The sequence below is a fragment of the Camelus ferus genome, chromosome X (genome assembly GCF_009834535.1).
Source record: "Camelus ferus isolate YT-003-E chromosome X, BCGSAC_Cfer_1.0, whole genome shotgun sequence".
Classification (NCBI taxonomy): domain Eukaryota; kingdom Metazoa; phylum Chordata; class Mammalia; order Artiodactyla; family Camelidae; genus Camelus; species Camelus ferus.
In genome coordinates this window covers 59760559-59779276 of record NC_045732.1, presented here as the reverse complement: position 1 = coordinate 59779276, position 18718 = coordinate 59760559, and the positions used below count along the sequence as shown (strand labels likewise).

Sequence of the window (18718 nt, the reverse complement as noted above, 5' to 3'; positions counted from 1 at the left end):
GATTTCTCTTTTGTGACCAGAGAGAAAGGAAGGCCAAACTGCAAACTAAGGGTTCCTTCTAACAGTCTATCAATGGATGCCCTTGTAAAAACAGAGAAAGAATGTCTGGCTCTGAAGAGGAAATAAATGTGGATGCAAAATTCAATTATCCCAAGCTAAAAATCAAGGTTTTTTACATCTATAAGACTGGAAATAACTCTGCCTTCAAAACTGTATCTGATTATTTTCTGTGTCAGAGCAAAAGTGTACTTAATGTCCAGGACTCACAAATTCAAAAGCCTCCAAGAGCCAAGCCAAAATCATAAATATGTGACATCTCCCAAATGCAAGATAATATGGGATGATAGGGTCCATGATCAAGAAGAGAATACGTATCTTCCAATACTTCTCACATTCAAATTCTTTTTCTAAACATTGCCTTTCAAAGCCCATCTTTGGCTAGATTTGAGCAGTGTGTCATAAGATTGTGACCTCTGAACCCTAAGTCATCTGTTATTAACGGTCTTAAAGTATCTTTTTTCACTTGGGTAGCTATATTGCTTGTCACAAGTCAGTAAACTATCTTATCAATGCTCAATTTATTCCTCATTTTATCTGATGCTATCAGCAGCATTTAACCCATTGGATCACTCACTCCCTCCTCTTTGATAGCTTTAGTCACCTGGCTCCCTGGACACCACATATTCAGATTTTCCTCTTACCTTTGGAGCCACCTGTCACTCTCCTTGACTGGTTCTTCCTCTTCTCTTAGCTCTCCAAAAGTTGGAGCACTCTAAGGTTTCTTCCCCTCTGTGTCTAAACATTCACTCCTTTGGTGATATCCAGTCACACGTCTTTAAATAACAACAATATACTGTCAATGACCAAATTTATATTTCCAGCCCAGACCTTTCTCTCAAACTCCAGATTCATATATCCAACTGATCACTTAACATCTACATATAGATGTATAATAGACATTTCAAACTTCAGATGTCTCAGTGTGGGCTGTGCTGTGGCTAGAAGTTACTGTGCTGCTGCGGTGGCGGTGGAGGTGGTGGTGGCGGCGGCAGCGGCAGCGGTTGAGGCCGTGGCCGAGGCGGCGACGCAGGAAATCAAAGATGGCAGATGTTTTGAAAGGGCTGCCTGTCTACAACAAAAGCAATTTTTGTCGATTTCACGCCGACTCTGTATGCAAAGCCTCGAACCGACGTCTCTCAGTTTACCTGCCCACTCGGGAGTACCCGACCGAACAGAAAAAAACATTCTTTTGCGCTAGCTACATCAACAATGGGACAAAAAGAATGCTGCCAAGAATGGAGACCAGAAGCAAGTGGACCTCGAGGGCGAGAGCTCGCTCCCTGCTCCGCCCGCCCCCCCAGCAAGGTCGCCCGGACAGACAGCCCACACATGCACGAGGACACTTAAGGCTCCCGCTTCGCCACCTGCGCCTCCTGTTCTGCCTGCTTCTCGCCCGCCCGTCTTGTGTAAGCGCCGCCACCCACTCCCGCCGCCGGCCCACCCATGCCCCACCGCCCACACCACTTCCAACCTCATAGGAGCCCATTGATTTACTCTCCTTGAGTTTTTATTTATGGTGTAAAATATACCAAGCCATGGTTAAAGGGGAAAGCAAACCCAGTAGTAGCGTGATGTTGGTAGATGCTTTTTAAAAAAACAGCATTGTTACTCACCTCTCCACATCCAGTCCCCCTCCTCTTGCCCCCCAGTTCTCCTCTGGAAAACTGGAGTGAGTCTGCGAGGGTCTAGAGCAGGGGCCCTGCTGTGGCTTGGCGTTGGGGTGGGGGGGCCTCCTCCCAGCTCCCACTTGCCGATCTGGGCCTTAAAGACTTTGCCTTGTCTCGAGTTCCACCGGGACCTATTCTGTGCCCAGATCTTGCTCTGAGCATGCGTAAGGGGGAGAAGTCAGCCCTTCTGGCTCTTTCTCTTAAGTCATTTTATCATGTTCTAGTGCGTGGTCCGTGTCCACCCCAGTAAAAAGATCTTTCCTACTCGGTGAAAAACAAAAACAAAAACAAAAACAAAAACAAAAAAAAACTTAAGCTGTCTCATACTGAAATCCTGATATCTTTCCACAAAAGTGCCCCACTGGTATTCTTTCCAATTTCAGTTCCTAGTCACTCAATTATTTCAGTTACTGAAACCAAAAATCTTGGTGTAATTGTAATGTCTCTCTTTTTCTCACACCTTACATCTTAGTCTATCAGGGCGTCATCCTAATTTTACTTTCAAATAAATATGGACTCTGACTTCTTTTCACCACCTTCACTGTCTCCATCCTGCTAAACAGCTCTCTTCTCTCCTGGGGATTACTGCCATAGGTCTCTACTTGCACCATTACCCCCATAGACTCTCAACGCAACAGCCAGAATGAGCCTTTTACAATCCGAGGAAAGTTATTTCACTCCTCTGGACAAAAGCCAGGCCATGGCTCCCGGTTTTACTTCAAGTTAAGCCATTGTACTCACAGTGGCTTCTTCCAAAGCCCTTCAAGATTTCTCCCCTGCCGCTATCAACATCCCGCCCCACTATGTTCTCTCCTAGCATTTCCCCTCAGTTCAACTTGCTTTAGCGACAGTGACTTCCTTATAGTTCCTTGAACATACTTGTCATGTGTTCATGTAAGGATCTAATTCTTTCCCCCAGGGGGTGGAAAATTCTTCCTTAAATATTTACTTAACAAACTCCCTCAGCACATTTAATATTTGCTCAAGTATCACCTTCTCCATGAGTCAAAACCTGAGCGTCTGCAAAATTACCACCACCTCAAGTTCTGGCGCTTCTCACCCCATTTACGCTGCTCCAAAAAGGTTATCGTTTCCTCATAGTCTACAATTTGGTAATCTGATGAGCATTTAAGATTTTCTCTCCCTTTGCTAGACTGAAAGTGCCATAACAGATATCCAGTGTTGTTCATCTCAAGCACCTAGAAGAATGTCTGGACCACTGGTACTCAATAAATATTTGTTGTGGTTTACTAAGTTATCAGAAAAGATAATTTATCACGATATTTAAATTCCGTTTTTAGAGTCATGGTCTTATTATTCACAACAACTATCAGTAAGAGAGGAAGTAGAAGTAAAGGATGTGTTAAGTGCTTACTATGTGTCAGTCATTGTGCTGAGATATTTGCATATATATTATTCCATTTGATCCTCATGACAATCAAGTCAGAGTGGTATAATGGGCTCTGTTTTCCAACAACAGAACCAAAGTCATATAACTTGTAAGTAGCATAGTCAAGCTTTGCACCCATTGTTACTTCACACAAGATCTATGATGTTCAAAGAGAACTTGTATGTCATATACTCTTAAAGATAATTAATGTACAAATACCAAATAAATCCTGAAAAATTAAGGATAACTGGCCATGAGATTGATGTACAATTAATCAAGGTCCATTACTTACATTTCAATGTTTCTCTTAAAGAAATGTTGGTCGTACTCTAGAAAAAAATCCTTTTTTTTTAGATTTGTAAAAACTCTTCTCACATTATAAAATTGAGAACAAGAAATTAATTGGAATGGGAAATATCCTTAATATAGAAGCTTCACAAAATACCTGTTCATTTTATTTTTCAAGTAGAGCTTACATGGAGCTAACAGTTTGTGCTAATATAGAATAATACATGAAAAATTATACTAGAAACAGTAGAACAAGTTTTCCTCCAGTTTCACTTAAACTTTCACTGCTTAAAATTGAACAGATCAGCCACTTGAAGAAATATCAAGGGCTCGTTTGATAGCTTCTGTTTACTGTCAGAATTCTGCCAACTAGTTTCCAGAACAGGCAAAATTGTGTCACTTAAGAGGCTAATGCATTAAGTCTACAAGACAAATTGTTCACTAAAGGTGCAGTAACTATTTTCAAGAAGAAACAGCTGTGTTATCATTAGAAGGTAAGCTCTCATGATCATGTGGCCACTTATAACAGAAATTCAGCCACCTTAACAGCAGTGTACAATTTGTCTTCCAGACTGAATCCATTGTCTATGTAACTGACAAAACTCGCTGGTTTAGAGCTTATTCACATGCTGAAAACTGAGTAACATGTTTATACAGATACAAATGACTATAAAACCGCCCTCAACAACAGAAGTCAAAGTCCTTTCCAACCTTGCTACAACATCAAGATATACTGAGTAAGCTTAATTGAATTGTTTTGTTTTACCAAAGTATGCAAAGTAGTTCAGTTTCTTTTATTTTTTTGTAATAATTGTGACCTCAGGCTTTCATGAATGAATTTGCTGCTCCTTTTGAAGAAAAAGATCAAGAAAAATTCCCCAAGTGCAAAACCAAAAAGAAAAGGAAGCTTTCTTTGCTTACTTGAACTATGTATCTTGTCTTACTGTTGCTTTAATGTTTGCTTAAATAATGAAAATTTGTACGAAAGGGGTAGTTTCACTTTTTTCTCCCTTCCCCGATCTTCTAAGGAAACAAATTTATGAAAATTGCAGTGCTTTTTAAAATTATAATAATACAAAGTAGCACTTGCATGGCACTCCAGTTTAGAATGCCTTATATTTTCACCTGCATTTGGACTTCACAGTCCATTCAAAATTTGAAAGTAACTGACGGTCATTGGAAGCTTATGGGGTCAAACACTGTTAGGTACATTCCCCAAATCACCTCATTTTACTATGAAGTAGATATCATTATATCCCAATTTTTATTCTTTAATTTTTTATTTAAATGAATTCTTACATTTTTCTTGGTTTCCTTTTTTTTTATTTTTTAATTTGTTTTAGGTGGGAGGTAATTAGGTTTATTTATTGAATGGAGGTACTGGAGATTGAACCCAGGACCTTGTGCATGCTAGGCATATGCTCTACCACTGAGCTACACCCTCCCCACCTTCATATCCCAATTTTTAGTTGCAGAAACTGAGTCACAGAAAATCAAATAAATCATATAGGACCATATAATTAATAAGAGAAAGAAGTAGAATTCATACCTACATAGGTCTATCTTACTTTTAAAATGTATTCTCAATTGCACTTATAAATTAGGTACCTTCTCTCATTTTGTTCATCTATGATCCAAAGGATTTTGGTGGAGTTTTTTTTTTTTTGGCATCATGTTTTATGACATTTGATGCTTTAAAAAGCAGAATACTAATCAGAACTGCCTTTATTGAGTGTCTGCTGGGTACTGTACTATGAAATTTAAACCTATTGCTAATTTTCACTAAAACCATGCAAGAGAGGTATTATTATACTTATTTTAGGAATGAGAAAACTGAGGCTCAGTGAGCTTAAATAAATTATCCCAGGTCCCATGGCAAGAACTGGCAGAAGCAGGATTCCAGGCTACTGTCTTTCCACCAGACGATACTGCCAATCAGGATGACCCTCACTACCTGGAGGTTCAGTAAATTCTAAGCAGTGTGTCTTGAACTTTCTAACTTGATGCTATATTTTACAACAATCACAACTATTTTCTATCTAACAAGACATTATTTCCCAAGAAATTGCACATAAAATGAGCAAAGTCTTATTTGGATACTAATTTTATAGTGCAAATTGGTACAAGGAAAGCTGCTTTGACATGTGGATATATTTGTAAATGTTGCCTTTGGGCTTGCAAACTATTTTTCTCTGGAGTCAACCAAATGCAAATATAATTAAGCTACCCTTTCTAAGGTGACCACTTTTTAACCAACTATCTTTTGTATCAACTGCATTCCTTTGGGTAATAATGGAATATCTGGCATTATGCAATTACGCTGTATAGTATTTTAATTAAAAGATGTATCACTGAATACTTAAACATTCTGTGTCTGCCAGAACCTACAATCATTATGCAAATGGAAGGGAGCAGGAAAAGAAAATACACATCTTTTCTGTTTATATTTCAATTAGATTGTGAAAGTTCACTGCTGAAACTGACGATTTCACATTTTCTAACAGATATAAAAAGTTCAGGCATGCCCTTTTCTTAGTTCTAAGCTACATCAAATTCTACCAACATTAACTAAAATTTAATAATTTCATGTGTAATTATATATGTATAATTACATATGTATAATCAAACCTGCAAAGTACAACTGAACAAGGTCACCCACTTTTAGATTTATAACAATATGTTGTCAGAAATCACAGTGTTTTATTGTAATATTTCAGTGTGACATGGTGAACTAGATCGTTTCAAATTGATGTTCTTCTGGATTTGAAAATAACATTTCTTATTTGAGGGGTGAGTACTTAGATTTATTTATTTAGTTAGCTATTTTAATGGCGATATTTGGGATTGAGCCCAGGACCTTGTGCATGCTAAGCATGTACTTTATCACTGAGCTATACCCTCCTCTCCCAAAATCATGCTTCTTAAAAGATACACATACACATTTGTCAGGTCATCGGGGTATGTGATAATAACATGGAATGGTAAATGGTTAAGCATGGCTGAAGCATATTATGTAAAAGTCCTATAAAGCCTCAGAACAATTAAGCTAAGACTTCATAAGAAGAGATGTACAATAAAAATAAATACTTCGGCTGTTTAAAGCACTGTGGTCTCAAATCAGGCACATGAGATTGGTGTTGTACACAAACTGTATGTGAGACCTTATACAGCACTCTCTACTTGCTTGGGACTCAGTTGCTTTAACTGTTAAATGGGATAACAAAGTAAGAAGAAAAAACAGATGTGGTAGTATTTTGAGAGGGGAAAATACTAGATACAAATCTAAGGCATTTCTATTGTTATTTCATTGTTTATACTGAAGATAGATTGAATATAAATATTTAACCGAATGAACCTGTTGGAAGAATATTAACATGGCACAGAAGGGACTTATTATAAAGAAAAGTGGACTCCTTATCCAAAATCCATTCTCCAGCAATCACCACTGCTAACAATTTCTTCCCTTATCAGATTTTAAGAAATACATGCTAAGGCTTTCTATGAGAGTGAAGAGTTCAGTTTTTAAATCATCTCAGATTTGAAGACTTGCTTTTCCAACCCAATGCATAACTCTGAATTCTGATTTACTTTGTAGTTCGGATGGCGAGTATGGGGTGGGGCAAAAAGCAAGTCAGAAGTAGTCAGCAGACTTCGTTCAAGTCCTGGCTTTGTACCTCATCGGCTGGGTTGCTGGGTAAAAAGTGAAAACTTGGAGTATAAATTGCTTATCAGTAAAATCAGAATAAGAATATTTTCTCTCAAAGTTGCTCTTGAAATAAGAATATAAACAGGCTTTTTAAACTATAAGTGAAATATTAAGTTATTATTAATATGCTTTCTCAAAAGGTTAAATATTGATCTGTGTAGATAGGGACACTGGAATAAAGTACTCCCAAATTCAGCATGCCTACTCATGTCATACTGTTAAGGGTTTCCGCCTCTGTTCTACTTTGTCAGCTCTCTGGGAATGTTGGGCGCTGACTATGAAATAAGGCAACATTTCTGCTTAACTTCTTTTCCCACAGCATTCTCACCCATAAAGTCTGTTCACACCCTTCTAATAAGCGCACGCAGGTAACTGCAAGAAACAAAGGAAGAGAAAGGAAAGAAACTGACACAAAAACAGTTCCCTCCAACATCTCGCCCTTAAATTCAATTTCCCTTCATCGAACAAACTGTCAAAAGCAATAGGAAAAATATATGGGATACAATCTTCAGGTGAGAAACACATCTTCTCTCTACTCTAGGAAATAATCTTCTCAATACGCTCATTTGCCTCTGAAAGCATCAAATATTCATGCAGGCAACTCACAAAATGTAGCCTTCTAAAACTTAGAGAGAACCAGAAGTACCATTCTATAAACTTCCCTTCTCTTTTAAGTCAATGTGTTTGACTTCAGAAAGTGTAACTAACGGTTGCTTAAAGAACTTTCTTAATTGAAGCAGGACTTTTATTAACAGATATAAGGAAACAAAGAGTGGAAAATCAGTTCTTTCTAAACTGAAATAAAAGAAATCAGGTTCCATGAATTGTGGAACTGACTCTGCGTTCTCTGTCAAGTCCCTTAATTGTTTGGTCCCTTTCTTACTCAACTATAAATTAGTTTAACTCACAAGTGTGTCTAGAAAGCACTGCATTTAATGCCTGCTGTCAACCAAGCCAAGGCTGGCAATTGCACGTTTGATATACATGGCCTCCAATTCTGATTTTGGCTATGAATGCAGAGGGTAAGACGGATGTCAAAAACTGAGCCTGCAAGAGCCCATTAGGATGCTTAACATGTAAGAATGATGGGGGGAGCGGGAGAACAAGAAAAGAATGATAAATTGTGTTTGTGTGAATGAACTCCATATCTACCCTCGTGTGAACCCCCTCAGTGTAACTTACTCACTCTCACAAATAGAATAAAATAAAGATCAATCTTCCTGGCCACTACAATTTTACCTATCATTCCATATTCTTCTTTCCCATTCACTGTCCTTCATTTTAGATTACCTTCCACTCTCATTATAACGCATCAAAACAGAGGATTCTCACAACTTTGCATCCTTGTTCACTCCCTCTATTTGTGATACCTTTAAGTGCATCCTCTGATTGTTAAAGAGCAGAATGTAGTTTAAACTACCAAAAACAAAAGTGAATAGAATATGTCCCTTTTTCATGTATCTTTAAAACGTTAAGACTGCTACAAATTCAGGATGTGTCATCGTTATGTAAAAACATCTGTAAGATAGAAACTCAATGACCCACAAATGATAGCTAGATGTGGCACCATTTGAACTAAATGTAAGTGGTTTCTTTCAGCTCAGGCTTTATCTTTTCCTCCCGTTTTCCAGAGCTGTCTACTGTTGCTGGAGATCCTAAGGGTCTAAGCTTGTACCCTCTTCATTACAGATCATCTCACATTGCATGTTGCTGGGCCACAGAAGCACAGATACAATATGGCGTATGAACTGGCACAATCTGTCAGTTCTCTAAACAAAGCACATGTAAGTCCTTCTGATGGAGGAAAATTCTGGAAGAGAAAACCACACTTCAGCAAGAGCATTTTCAAGTACAAAGAAGATGTAAAAACATTTAAATGCAATGAGTATAGGGGGAGGGTATAGCTCAGTGGTAGAGTGAGGCATGCTTAGCATGCATGAGGTCCTGGGTTCAATCCCCAGTACCTCCATTAAAAAGAGTAATAGTAAAATAAAGTAAATTTAAAAAAGAAAGTAAATTCAGTGAGTATAAAGCTCTATAGTATAACCATCATGATTCTCTTTTAAGTGGCCTTCCTGCAGCCATAGTAACTAAGTTTTCAAATAAAAATGCTACTGTTCACTAATATAACATGGTCTCATCATATTAACACTTGACATGTATTTTTTTCTAGCTAAAAATCTGGATGAAGCCTTTCAACATAAATAAGAGCCTTAGGCAAGACTCGATGACTTCATAGTCATATCAGCACATATGTCAAGATTGAGAGCCACACTCATTTCCTAACACTGTCATCTTTTCTATAATGCTGCCATTTGTGTATATAATAAACATTAATCTTATATTCTTACAGATGTCAGCATGACTTACGTAATCAAAGCTACACAATAGAACTCCAGAAGAAAAAGCCTGACTTCCAGACCTTACTCCCAAATAACAGTGATATGGCAAACTGACCTTATCTGGTGCCCAGTCTCATTATAGACTACTAAGAAATATACCAAGATCTGGATACATTGATCTTAGGACTTGTAGAAAAATAAAACCTATTGGTAAGATATTACAATTCATGGAGGAACAAGCTGTATATTTCAAAGCAAGAAGGCAAGTTGTATTGGTGGCTAGACCTCTAATGAGAAATTAATGGTGGATGCTAAATTTCTGATTTTTTTCCATCTGTGCCAACTTTCTCTGAAATTAAGAGGGCAGACGTATATAGCACAGGTGTCCTGGTAATTATTTAGTTACCAGATGTGGCAATTAATTTTACTTTAGTTAAACTATCCAATCTGATACCTCTTCATGGTCCCTCTGCATCTCTTCAGTTTAGGTTGTGATTAGACCCTCTACTGGTTGATATGTCCCAAAGCAAATGATTTTCTCCTTCCAATATAGTTATACAAACAATGCATCAAAAGAGCTGTTGTTTGTTTGTTTGTTTGTTTGTTTCTTTCTTTCTCTTTCTCTCTTTCTCTTTCTTCATTATTTCATTCATTGGCAGTTTTATAGTTTTTCAAAATTGAAAAATGGTAACTTCTTTTTAGCCAAAATGAGGTCATTAAATTGACTCAAGAAAGGAGATAAATAGAAAAATATTATTTGTTGCTGAATTTAGTCAAGAAAAGGTCATGAAGTGCTTTTGTTCAATCTACCTCAGACGTTATGTCCCAAAATAGAACTCAATTGTTATTACCTTTTATTACAAGAGATTACTGATTAATAGCTCATCCATTGTCAAATCAACTCTAATTTGCAAAAAAAAAATTTATCTAATTCATCTGTTATAGTTACTCTTAAAAGTGAAAGTAACTGTCATTCTAAAGTATTTTCAGTGTGTATATTCTTTGGTATTAGATAGATACTCCAGAAAATTTGCTACAAAATGAATTTCCACAAAGCCTATTTTCCAACAGAAAGTTGTGGCAGAGAAGCTGAGATTGTTGTTGGGTTATTTAAGGGAGTTTTGCTTTTGGCATCCCGCTCTGATGACTAACTGCACTTGCAGGATGCACTTGCAAGAGGTGTGGAAGAACAAGGTATCAAGAGTTACGCTCATGATACTGACACAGTGGCAGCCAAACCAATGAGCAGGTCAAAGCGCTACGACTTTCACTGCAACTTCAGCAGAAAAGGGCTGCTCAAAGAGCAACGGGAAGCCTTCCTTCCCACCAGTGCTGATGGAGAATCCCTCATCTATAATCATAAAAACAGAAGAAGTTCCCAAAACCTTCGCTGAGAATCATCAGAAAATGTAATTTTCTCCATGGCTTTATTACTTCAATGTGAGACAAAGTCATGCATATTGACTTACTGTTTATTATGTGATTGTTGGACTGGGACAATTATGAAAGAACAAATATGAAGATGTCAGAAGTCACATCAATTTCACTGAAAATTTTCTCTTGCTAAAAATGAATTTCAGGCAATTGGGATATCTGATGCACCAAGGAGAACATTCAATGCTAATAACATTTAGTTTAAATGAAAATTTACTTCACAGAATGTCAAAATTTAGTAATTTGATCTGATTCTACTTTGTGTGCCCAAAATGTCTGCCCTGTTCTTCTTAATATTGATGATAATGCAAATAACTTCTAGATCTGTTAAAAATATTTCAATATTAGGATTATGACTTTAAAAATCACATAGAAGAATAGAAAGACTATTCTCCAAACCTGCGGAAAATGAAGTCCACACAAAATCCGTTACTACGAATACAGCTGCCGTCCTGCTGCTTTAAATCGTTTCAAATAGTATGTTCACACACAGTGTTCCCTACCAAACAGCTGTACTCATCCTGACTTTCAAATGGCTTTCACTCCAGTGGCCGAGGTTGTTTTATAGTCTAGGTACACTCACATTTAACACAGTGCCCCGAGAGTAAAATCATAAACCATGGTTGGGTAGTTACCATTTCTACAAGAAAAATGAAGATACGCTATTTACCAATACTTAGGATGTAGTCATAAATGCCTTCAGCTGAAAAGCTATAAAAATGTCTAGATCTCCTTTTGCAAAAATAATAAGGTTGCTCACAGCAATTGTATCTTCCTTATATCTCTCTATACATGGGAGTGATTTCACAAGGATCCTTTAATGTACAAGATCCCATTTTTCAAGATGTGAAACCAATTCTGATTTTTTTTTTTAAAGCAAACTGTATAGGCTGGGTAAAATGTATTCCTATTCCAAACACTATTCTAAATGCTGAGAATAAAGAAGGAATAAAGTAGACAATAATTACATGGAGCTTATACCCTCGTAGAGAGAGTGAAATAATCCACATCATGACTATGTTTTTTAAAATATTTTGTGTTTTGAAATATTTTGAAATGTTGAAATATATTTTGGTCTATTAGAAATTAATATCCTAGTATAAATCGCCAAATCATGCACTTCTCTCTGATGGGTCATTTTTGACCCCTTACTCGAGTCAAACTGGTCTCTTTACGGGCCAATTTACAATCCACACCCCTTCTTCTCAAATACACCTAGATGTCTCCTCATCACTCACTTACTCGTACTGACCTTTTTGTCCTTTTTCTCTCTGCCTTTAAAAATCTTAACCAGCTTTTTGTTGTTGTTGTTGTTGAAGTATAGTCAATTTACAATGTTGTGTCAATTTCTGGTGTACACATAATGTTTCAGTCATACATGTGCATACATATATTCATTTTCATATTCTTTTTCATTATAGGTAGCTGCAAGATATTGGGTATAGTTTCCTGTGCTATATGGTAGAAACTTGTTCTTAATTTAATATGTAGCAGTTAGTATCTGTAAATACTAGCTAACCAGCTTTTTAAGCAACTGTGATATATATAGTTTAAATTCTATCTCATCTCTAAAACCCTTCCCATCACTTCAGCCTTTATTTCTTTCTTCTTTGAACTTTTATAGTACCAATTAAGTGCATAATTATTGTCCTTCTCTGATGAAATTCTCAAAGATTAAACCATTACAATATATCTGGAATGGATTTTAAAGATTTTCTAATCTAATCTCATTTTACCTGAGAGAAAGCTGGATCCTAGAGACTCAGTGATTTACTCACAGTCACCAAGGTTACAAATGCAGAACTGGGTCTGAAGCCTCAGTACTTGATTCCCAGTAAAGGATTTTTCCACCTCACCAAATTGCATATACGAGTTTATTTTGATTTTTTTCCTGGTCACTAATCTATATTTTACAGTAATAAGATGCAATCAAGCTCCAAGTGCTTTAGTCTATGATAGTATCGCTTAGGTTAACTTGTTTATTTAGAAAGCACAGTACTTCTTTTTTTTTTTTTTTTTGTCTTTTGATCAGTTTGGGTACAATATTTTAATCAAATATAAAATTGTAGTGACAAGAGAAGGTTAGAATGGGTAATTTCAGCCTGATGTTCACAAGTCCACCTAGTCGCCTAGTCGTAAAAAATTATTTTTCTCCTTCAACAGAACACAATTTTTTTCATGAAAAAAATAAAAAGCTCACGTCCCATCTGGAATGGGAGAACTAAGAATCCTTTTTCCTTTAGCTGATACTGACTAAACTCATCTTTCTAAGAATCTTCCTTGAGGTAGTCAGTCCTCAACGATCATACACAATACCTTTTTACTGCCCCCTCCAAGCACTGTAAACTTCAAGTGACGGACCCACCACATTACTGCCAAATCCATGTTGCCCATGTGATGGGAAAAACCTTCAACTATTATATAAACCCAGCCTTCTTCTTTGCTTTGCTTGATGATTTTATTGTGTCAACTTTTTACTACATTTCTCTTTTTATATATTGGTTTAAGCTTCCCTTGATATGAAAATTAAGGATGTCATTTAAAACTAATTTTATTCTGATAACAATCAAAAACTCGTAAAGCATAGCACTGGAAGCTAAGCATCCAAGACTAGTAAGACTGTTTACGTGTGAATGAAATATACAAACAGAGGCTTAGGTCTGCTTCTAGGATATTCTAAAATGATGGTTGCCATATTGCAAAATTCAGAACATTTCTGGGGTTTCAGGAACCTAGGTTAAGAAGGTGACATGGGTTAAGTGGGATGACTCGACAGAATGCCTTGAAGGCATTTCTATCCTAGTGGTTTGGTCTGATTCTAGAAATCAAAACAGAATTGCGCTTTGATTCTCAGAAATTTGGGTCGTCTGGAGAATACCAGCAGGATGCTCAAGTTACTACATGTGTATACCTAGAGACACTATGATTTAAGGTAGCCATAGCCCACACGCTAATCAGGAAATTGGAAATTACAAGATACACTAATTTTGGTATATTTCCCATGCCAATGCCTGAGGCAAAATCACTCTCTATGCTACTAGAAGAGTGGAAGAGGAAGGAATTGTTACCACAGAGCCCCGCCCTGTAGACTGTTTGAGAAAAATCTTTATAGGCATTTCCTCCTCCTTAAGATTTCTTTTCTTTTAAACCTCACACTGCAAAATTATACTTAAATCTCTAACAAAATTATCCTTGAAATCTTTACCTGAAAAAATGTATCGATTTCTAGCTGCAAGATTATCAGTTGCATCTAAAATGACCACAGCGAATGTAGGCGTTTCAAACATGTCTCCCTCTAACTACGAAGTGGATCAAAAAATGACGGAATTTTTGTAAAGGATACTTATGCAAAACATATCATGCAAGTGTACATATGTTCCCTGAGTGTGAATAGAGAAAAAAGGATGAATTTTGTCCTCTCTATTCTTAGATTGCTTCTTACCTGCAGTTTCTTATATCTTATTTACATCAAGGTTTTCACCTGGGTGAAGTCGACACAACCATTTCTGGGACCCCAGTATCAAGGGGTTTTATATTGCTACATCTCTCCCCCTACAACACAGACACACCTTCCCCTAGTTTGCAAGCACAAGTGCACAGATACGCATGAAATTTTCAGTGTCAAAATTTTTGGAGTGGGTCCCAGGATCCCAGCATGAGTTTTTGTGGTAACCACACCCCCTGGTTGACCACTACCCAAAATCAGCTTTGCGCATACAGGCACCTGGGGTTTATCTTCTATAGATAACAGTTGCATTAGGTGTCTCAGAATTAAACTGCATGCTCGCCACCTCAATAATTAAAGCATGCATTCAGGTAGGAAAATATACATGCAGAGTAAGTAAAATGAACTTGTATTGAGGTCCACTTTAAGACATTCTAACTGACCTGCTTTATTAAACACCTAGAAGTATAGTTTATTGAACTATCTCTATAAATATGGATGAAATTTGCATAACCATAGTGGGTAAACGCCAAAGAAGAAAAAAATTAGAATTGGTCAGAGAAAGAAAAGAGTGAAATTTAGAATTAATGAAATGCAAATTACTGCTAAATTTTAAAAATGTACGTTGCTTCAAACTGTGCTTCATTTAAAGGGAAAGAAATGAAAAGCTTTTCCTAATTGAATACTTTAAATACAGAAAAATAGAACAAGGAAACGGGTTTAAATCCAACTCCAAATTCCAAACATCAAGCATGGGTGCCAGAAACACAGTTTCCTGATAATTTTTATGGTCATTTACAATACTCACAGTCAAATACAATACAGTTTTTCTTAACCTTGTGTGAGATTTCAACATTTTTCAATTCAAAAATGATGCGCTACTAACAATTTCACGTTACTGAGATCGCTTCTTCAGCATCAATACATGAATTGTATAATGTTTAAAGTATAAATTATAATATCTCTGACAATAAAAGCGTGAAGAAAAGCAAAACAACATCCAGTTGAAGCAAAATAATGTTGGTAAGCACTTTGAAAATGCCTCCTAGATAATTGATTCTGGGCCTGTAATGTAATGTAATCTACGTGAGCTTCCTTTTTTGTCAAATGGGGATAACCATAATCCCTATAGCAGGAGGAGAATCGTAGGGACTGTGAGGATTGTAATCCGCATAAAGTACCCAAACACCCTAGTGTACTAAATAATATAGCCCAGAGTGTTCAATTTCAACAGGGAGATGATTGTGTGTGCATGTGCGAGTGCGCGTGCGCGTGCCTGTGCCTGCGTATAATCTCTCTCATCCATTGTATCTGTTGTGTGCCTCTACTAAAAATATTATCTAGGTACAGCACGTACAATACTAAAAGTTGTTTAGCTACTGCCAGAATAATTGGTTCATATGAAAAGTAGTTCATACTAAATGTCTAAACTGAAATCTAGTGACACAACTAGGAACAGAGCTGAGAGGTAGAGTATAGAAAATTCAAGGTGGGTTAGGAAACATACAGCAATTTCAAAATGGCTGAAGATTCAGTTAATCCTACAATTACCTAAACATAGGAGACAAATTTCAGTTTTTGGAAAGGTTAATGCAATTCCTTCTCTGTAACAAAATTGTAAATTTGCCATGATTTTGAGCTTATAATATTTATCAAATATGATGTTTTGAACAGACATTTTCAGAACATCAGAAAATAAAACCCTTAAACATTTCAGAGATTTATTATACTGTACTCGTCTTCTGATTTAAAAACCTGTTCAAGATAATAAAGAGTATGACATTCTTTCAAGGTTAATACAAGGACATCATTTATCTCTTTCATCTTGTTCATCATGTACATCAGAACTGGTCTTTGTTACTTTTAGGGATTAAAGAAGCCCTGGAAAACTAAGAATTTCACTTAGGGTTATGTTTGACTTTAATTGTAAAAGCCAGAGGAATTATTTATATTTCCTTCTCTCCACCATAAAATCTTAGTCTTTCAGTTTTGACTGCTAGCACGTGGCAGCAAAACGAATTGACATGGCATTCTAGTATTGTCACAATATTTACTTGCATATTTTAGGGACGGGGCTTAAAGATTTACTCCTGAAAGATTATGAAGTAGAAATAAAATTAGTCACTTCACACAGACTTACATTTTATCACCTGAATAGTATTTTCCCTTAACGTAAACTTCTGAGATTAATTTTCCATAGGAATAGTATATTTTTTAAGAATCTCATCATTTCCAATGGATATGAAAACAGGGACATCATTCTGATATTTAAAAAAATATATGTATATGTACATAAGTTCTATGAAGACAGAGAAAAATAAATGAGACAGCTGCAGTTAATACACAGACTTTCAGAGAATAGGGATTTCAAGTATGACTTACAGTACTATGTGTCAGGTGATGGTTTTGACCTAATTATTGGTGTGATTACTTAATGGATTGTTGTATTTGATTTGTGTTTTGAAAACTATTCATTGTAATAGTACTAAATGTCTTTTTAAGAGTTCTACAAAAGGATTATTTTCTGTCAACTAATGATAACATTATGCTAAATAATAAACACTCTAGTTTTATATTACATGGATTGATTAAATGTGTAAGTCCATTTCCAAAGTAAACCATACATAATTCTTTCACTATTACTGAGGGATTTTGAGGGATCAACTAAAATAAACGCTTTCAATTTGCATTCTGTAAGAATATTTCCTTTCCAACCTATTTTCCACAGATAGAGCCAGTGTATAAATATCCAAGAAAAATGAGGAAGTATCAAAGGATTATTTGATGTTACATAATGATGCACTACATGATTCATTTGAAAAATTACTTCCTTTATGTATTTTGTTTCTTAATATTTAAAAAAGTATTAAAGTATTGATTTTTTTGGTGAATATCTCTACTGTCTGAGCAAAATACAAGCATTTTAACAATTTTTGAGTTGATTCAGGCCACTAGTTTTCACAATGGTTTCAATGTAGTTACGTTTTCCTATTAGAATTTCAAACTAAACTAATTGTTTTTGTGAGTACATCTTACCAATTAAATTCAGTCACTTTACTCATTTCATTCATTAGTATCAATTTCCTCTTTTGTTCGTGGAAGAGATAACCCTAATTTTATCATGATGTGATCAAGGAAGTTCTAATTATGTATTAAAGGGGCAAAGCTGTTGTAGGACTGTTACTAAGCACTGAGCAAGAACAGCAAAAACAACAACAATCCAGGAAGAGATTATCATTTTGGACCATGCAGTTCTAAAAGGAGACAAGCAGTTAAGCAAGCTAAGGGGAAATCACAGATGGTTCTCACCACATATGTCAGATATGTTAATGGTTATAGCAAAAACTGGAAATAAGCCTTTAGGCCTGTTGTTGTTTATTTTTCAGTATGTAAGAAATGTATAGTATCTTGGTTAACATAACTGATGTGTTCTCTCCCAAAGATGCCAATAATGTTTTTCTGTTCTCAAATGTCAGTTGTGAAGTACTGATAGATTAAAAATTACATTGTTGGCTTCTTAATACACTAGTTTCAAATAAACATTTAAACATCTCTTTATGTATGCATCAAATGTGATTTTGACCCCAAAAAAGAGAAATCTAAACCTTTGAGCAATAGTTTTAGGTCATGCAAAAAAAGTATAAACAAAAAAATGCCATAATACAGAAAAAATATATTAAAAGCATCTAATTTGGGGAAATAAACAACATAACTTTGTAAAAGTTTAAGTTTTCTGTTGTCTAACTCAAATATAATTTGATAGTGGGATTTTAATGAGCTGATTTAAATCTAATTTCTAAAATACGTAATTGTAACAGCTTTATTGAGATATAATTGATGTACAAGAAATTGCACATAAAGTGCATAGTTTGGTAAGATTTGAAATATGTATACATCCTTGAAAGCAAGAACACAAAGTAATGAACATATCCATCACCCTAAAAGACCCCTGTTACTCCCCACTCTGCAGGTAACCATTGTTTTCTGCTTTTGGTCATTATAGATTAGTTTGCATTTTCTACACTTTTATGGAAATGAAACAAATGAAAGCAAATAGTATGTATTCTTTTTTATCTATATTCTTTCACTCAGCATAATTGAGATTCAACACATTGTACATTTATCATTAACTCATTCTTTTTTTATTGCCTAGTAGTATTCTATTGTATGGATATATCGATGTGTGTTTGTTTACCCATTCACTTGTTGATGGACATTTTTGAGTTGTTTACCATTTTTGATTAGTACAAATAAAGCTGCTATGAATATTACTATACAAATTTTTGTATAGACATAAAGTTTCATTTCTTTGGAGTAAATAAGAATGGAATAGTTATATCATATAGTAGGTGTATATTTAACATTTTAAGAAACCTCGAAACTGTT

General features: G+C 35.8%; 1 protein-coding gene and 1 pseudogene across 6 annotated transcripts in view; one reads left to right on the top strand and one right to left on the bottom strand.

The window, feature by feature from the left end:
* PCDH11X (protocadherin 11 X-linked) overlaps positions 1-18718 on the bottom strand; it is a 542639-nt gene that overhangs the window by 438674 nt on the left and 85247 nt on the right. The window lies entirely within an intron of this gene.
* On the top strand, positions 896-1407 carry LOC102505431 (annotated as a pseudogene).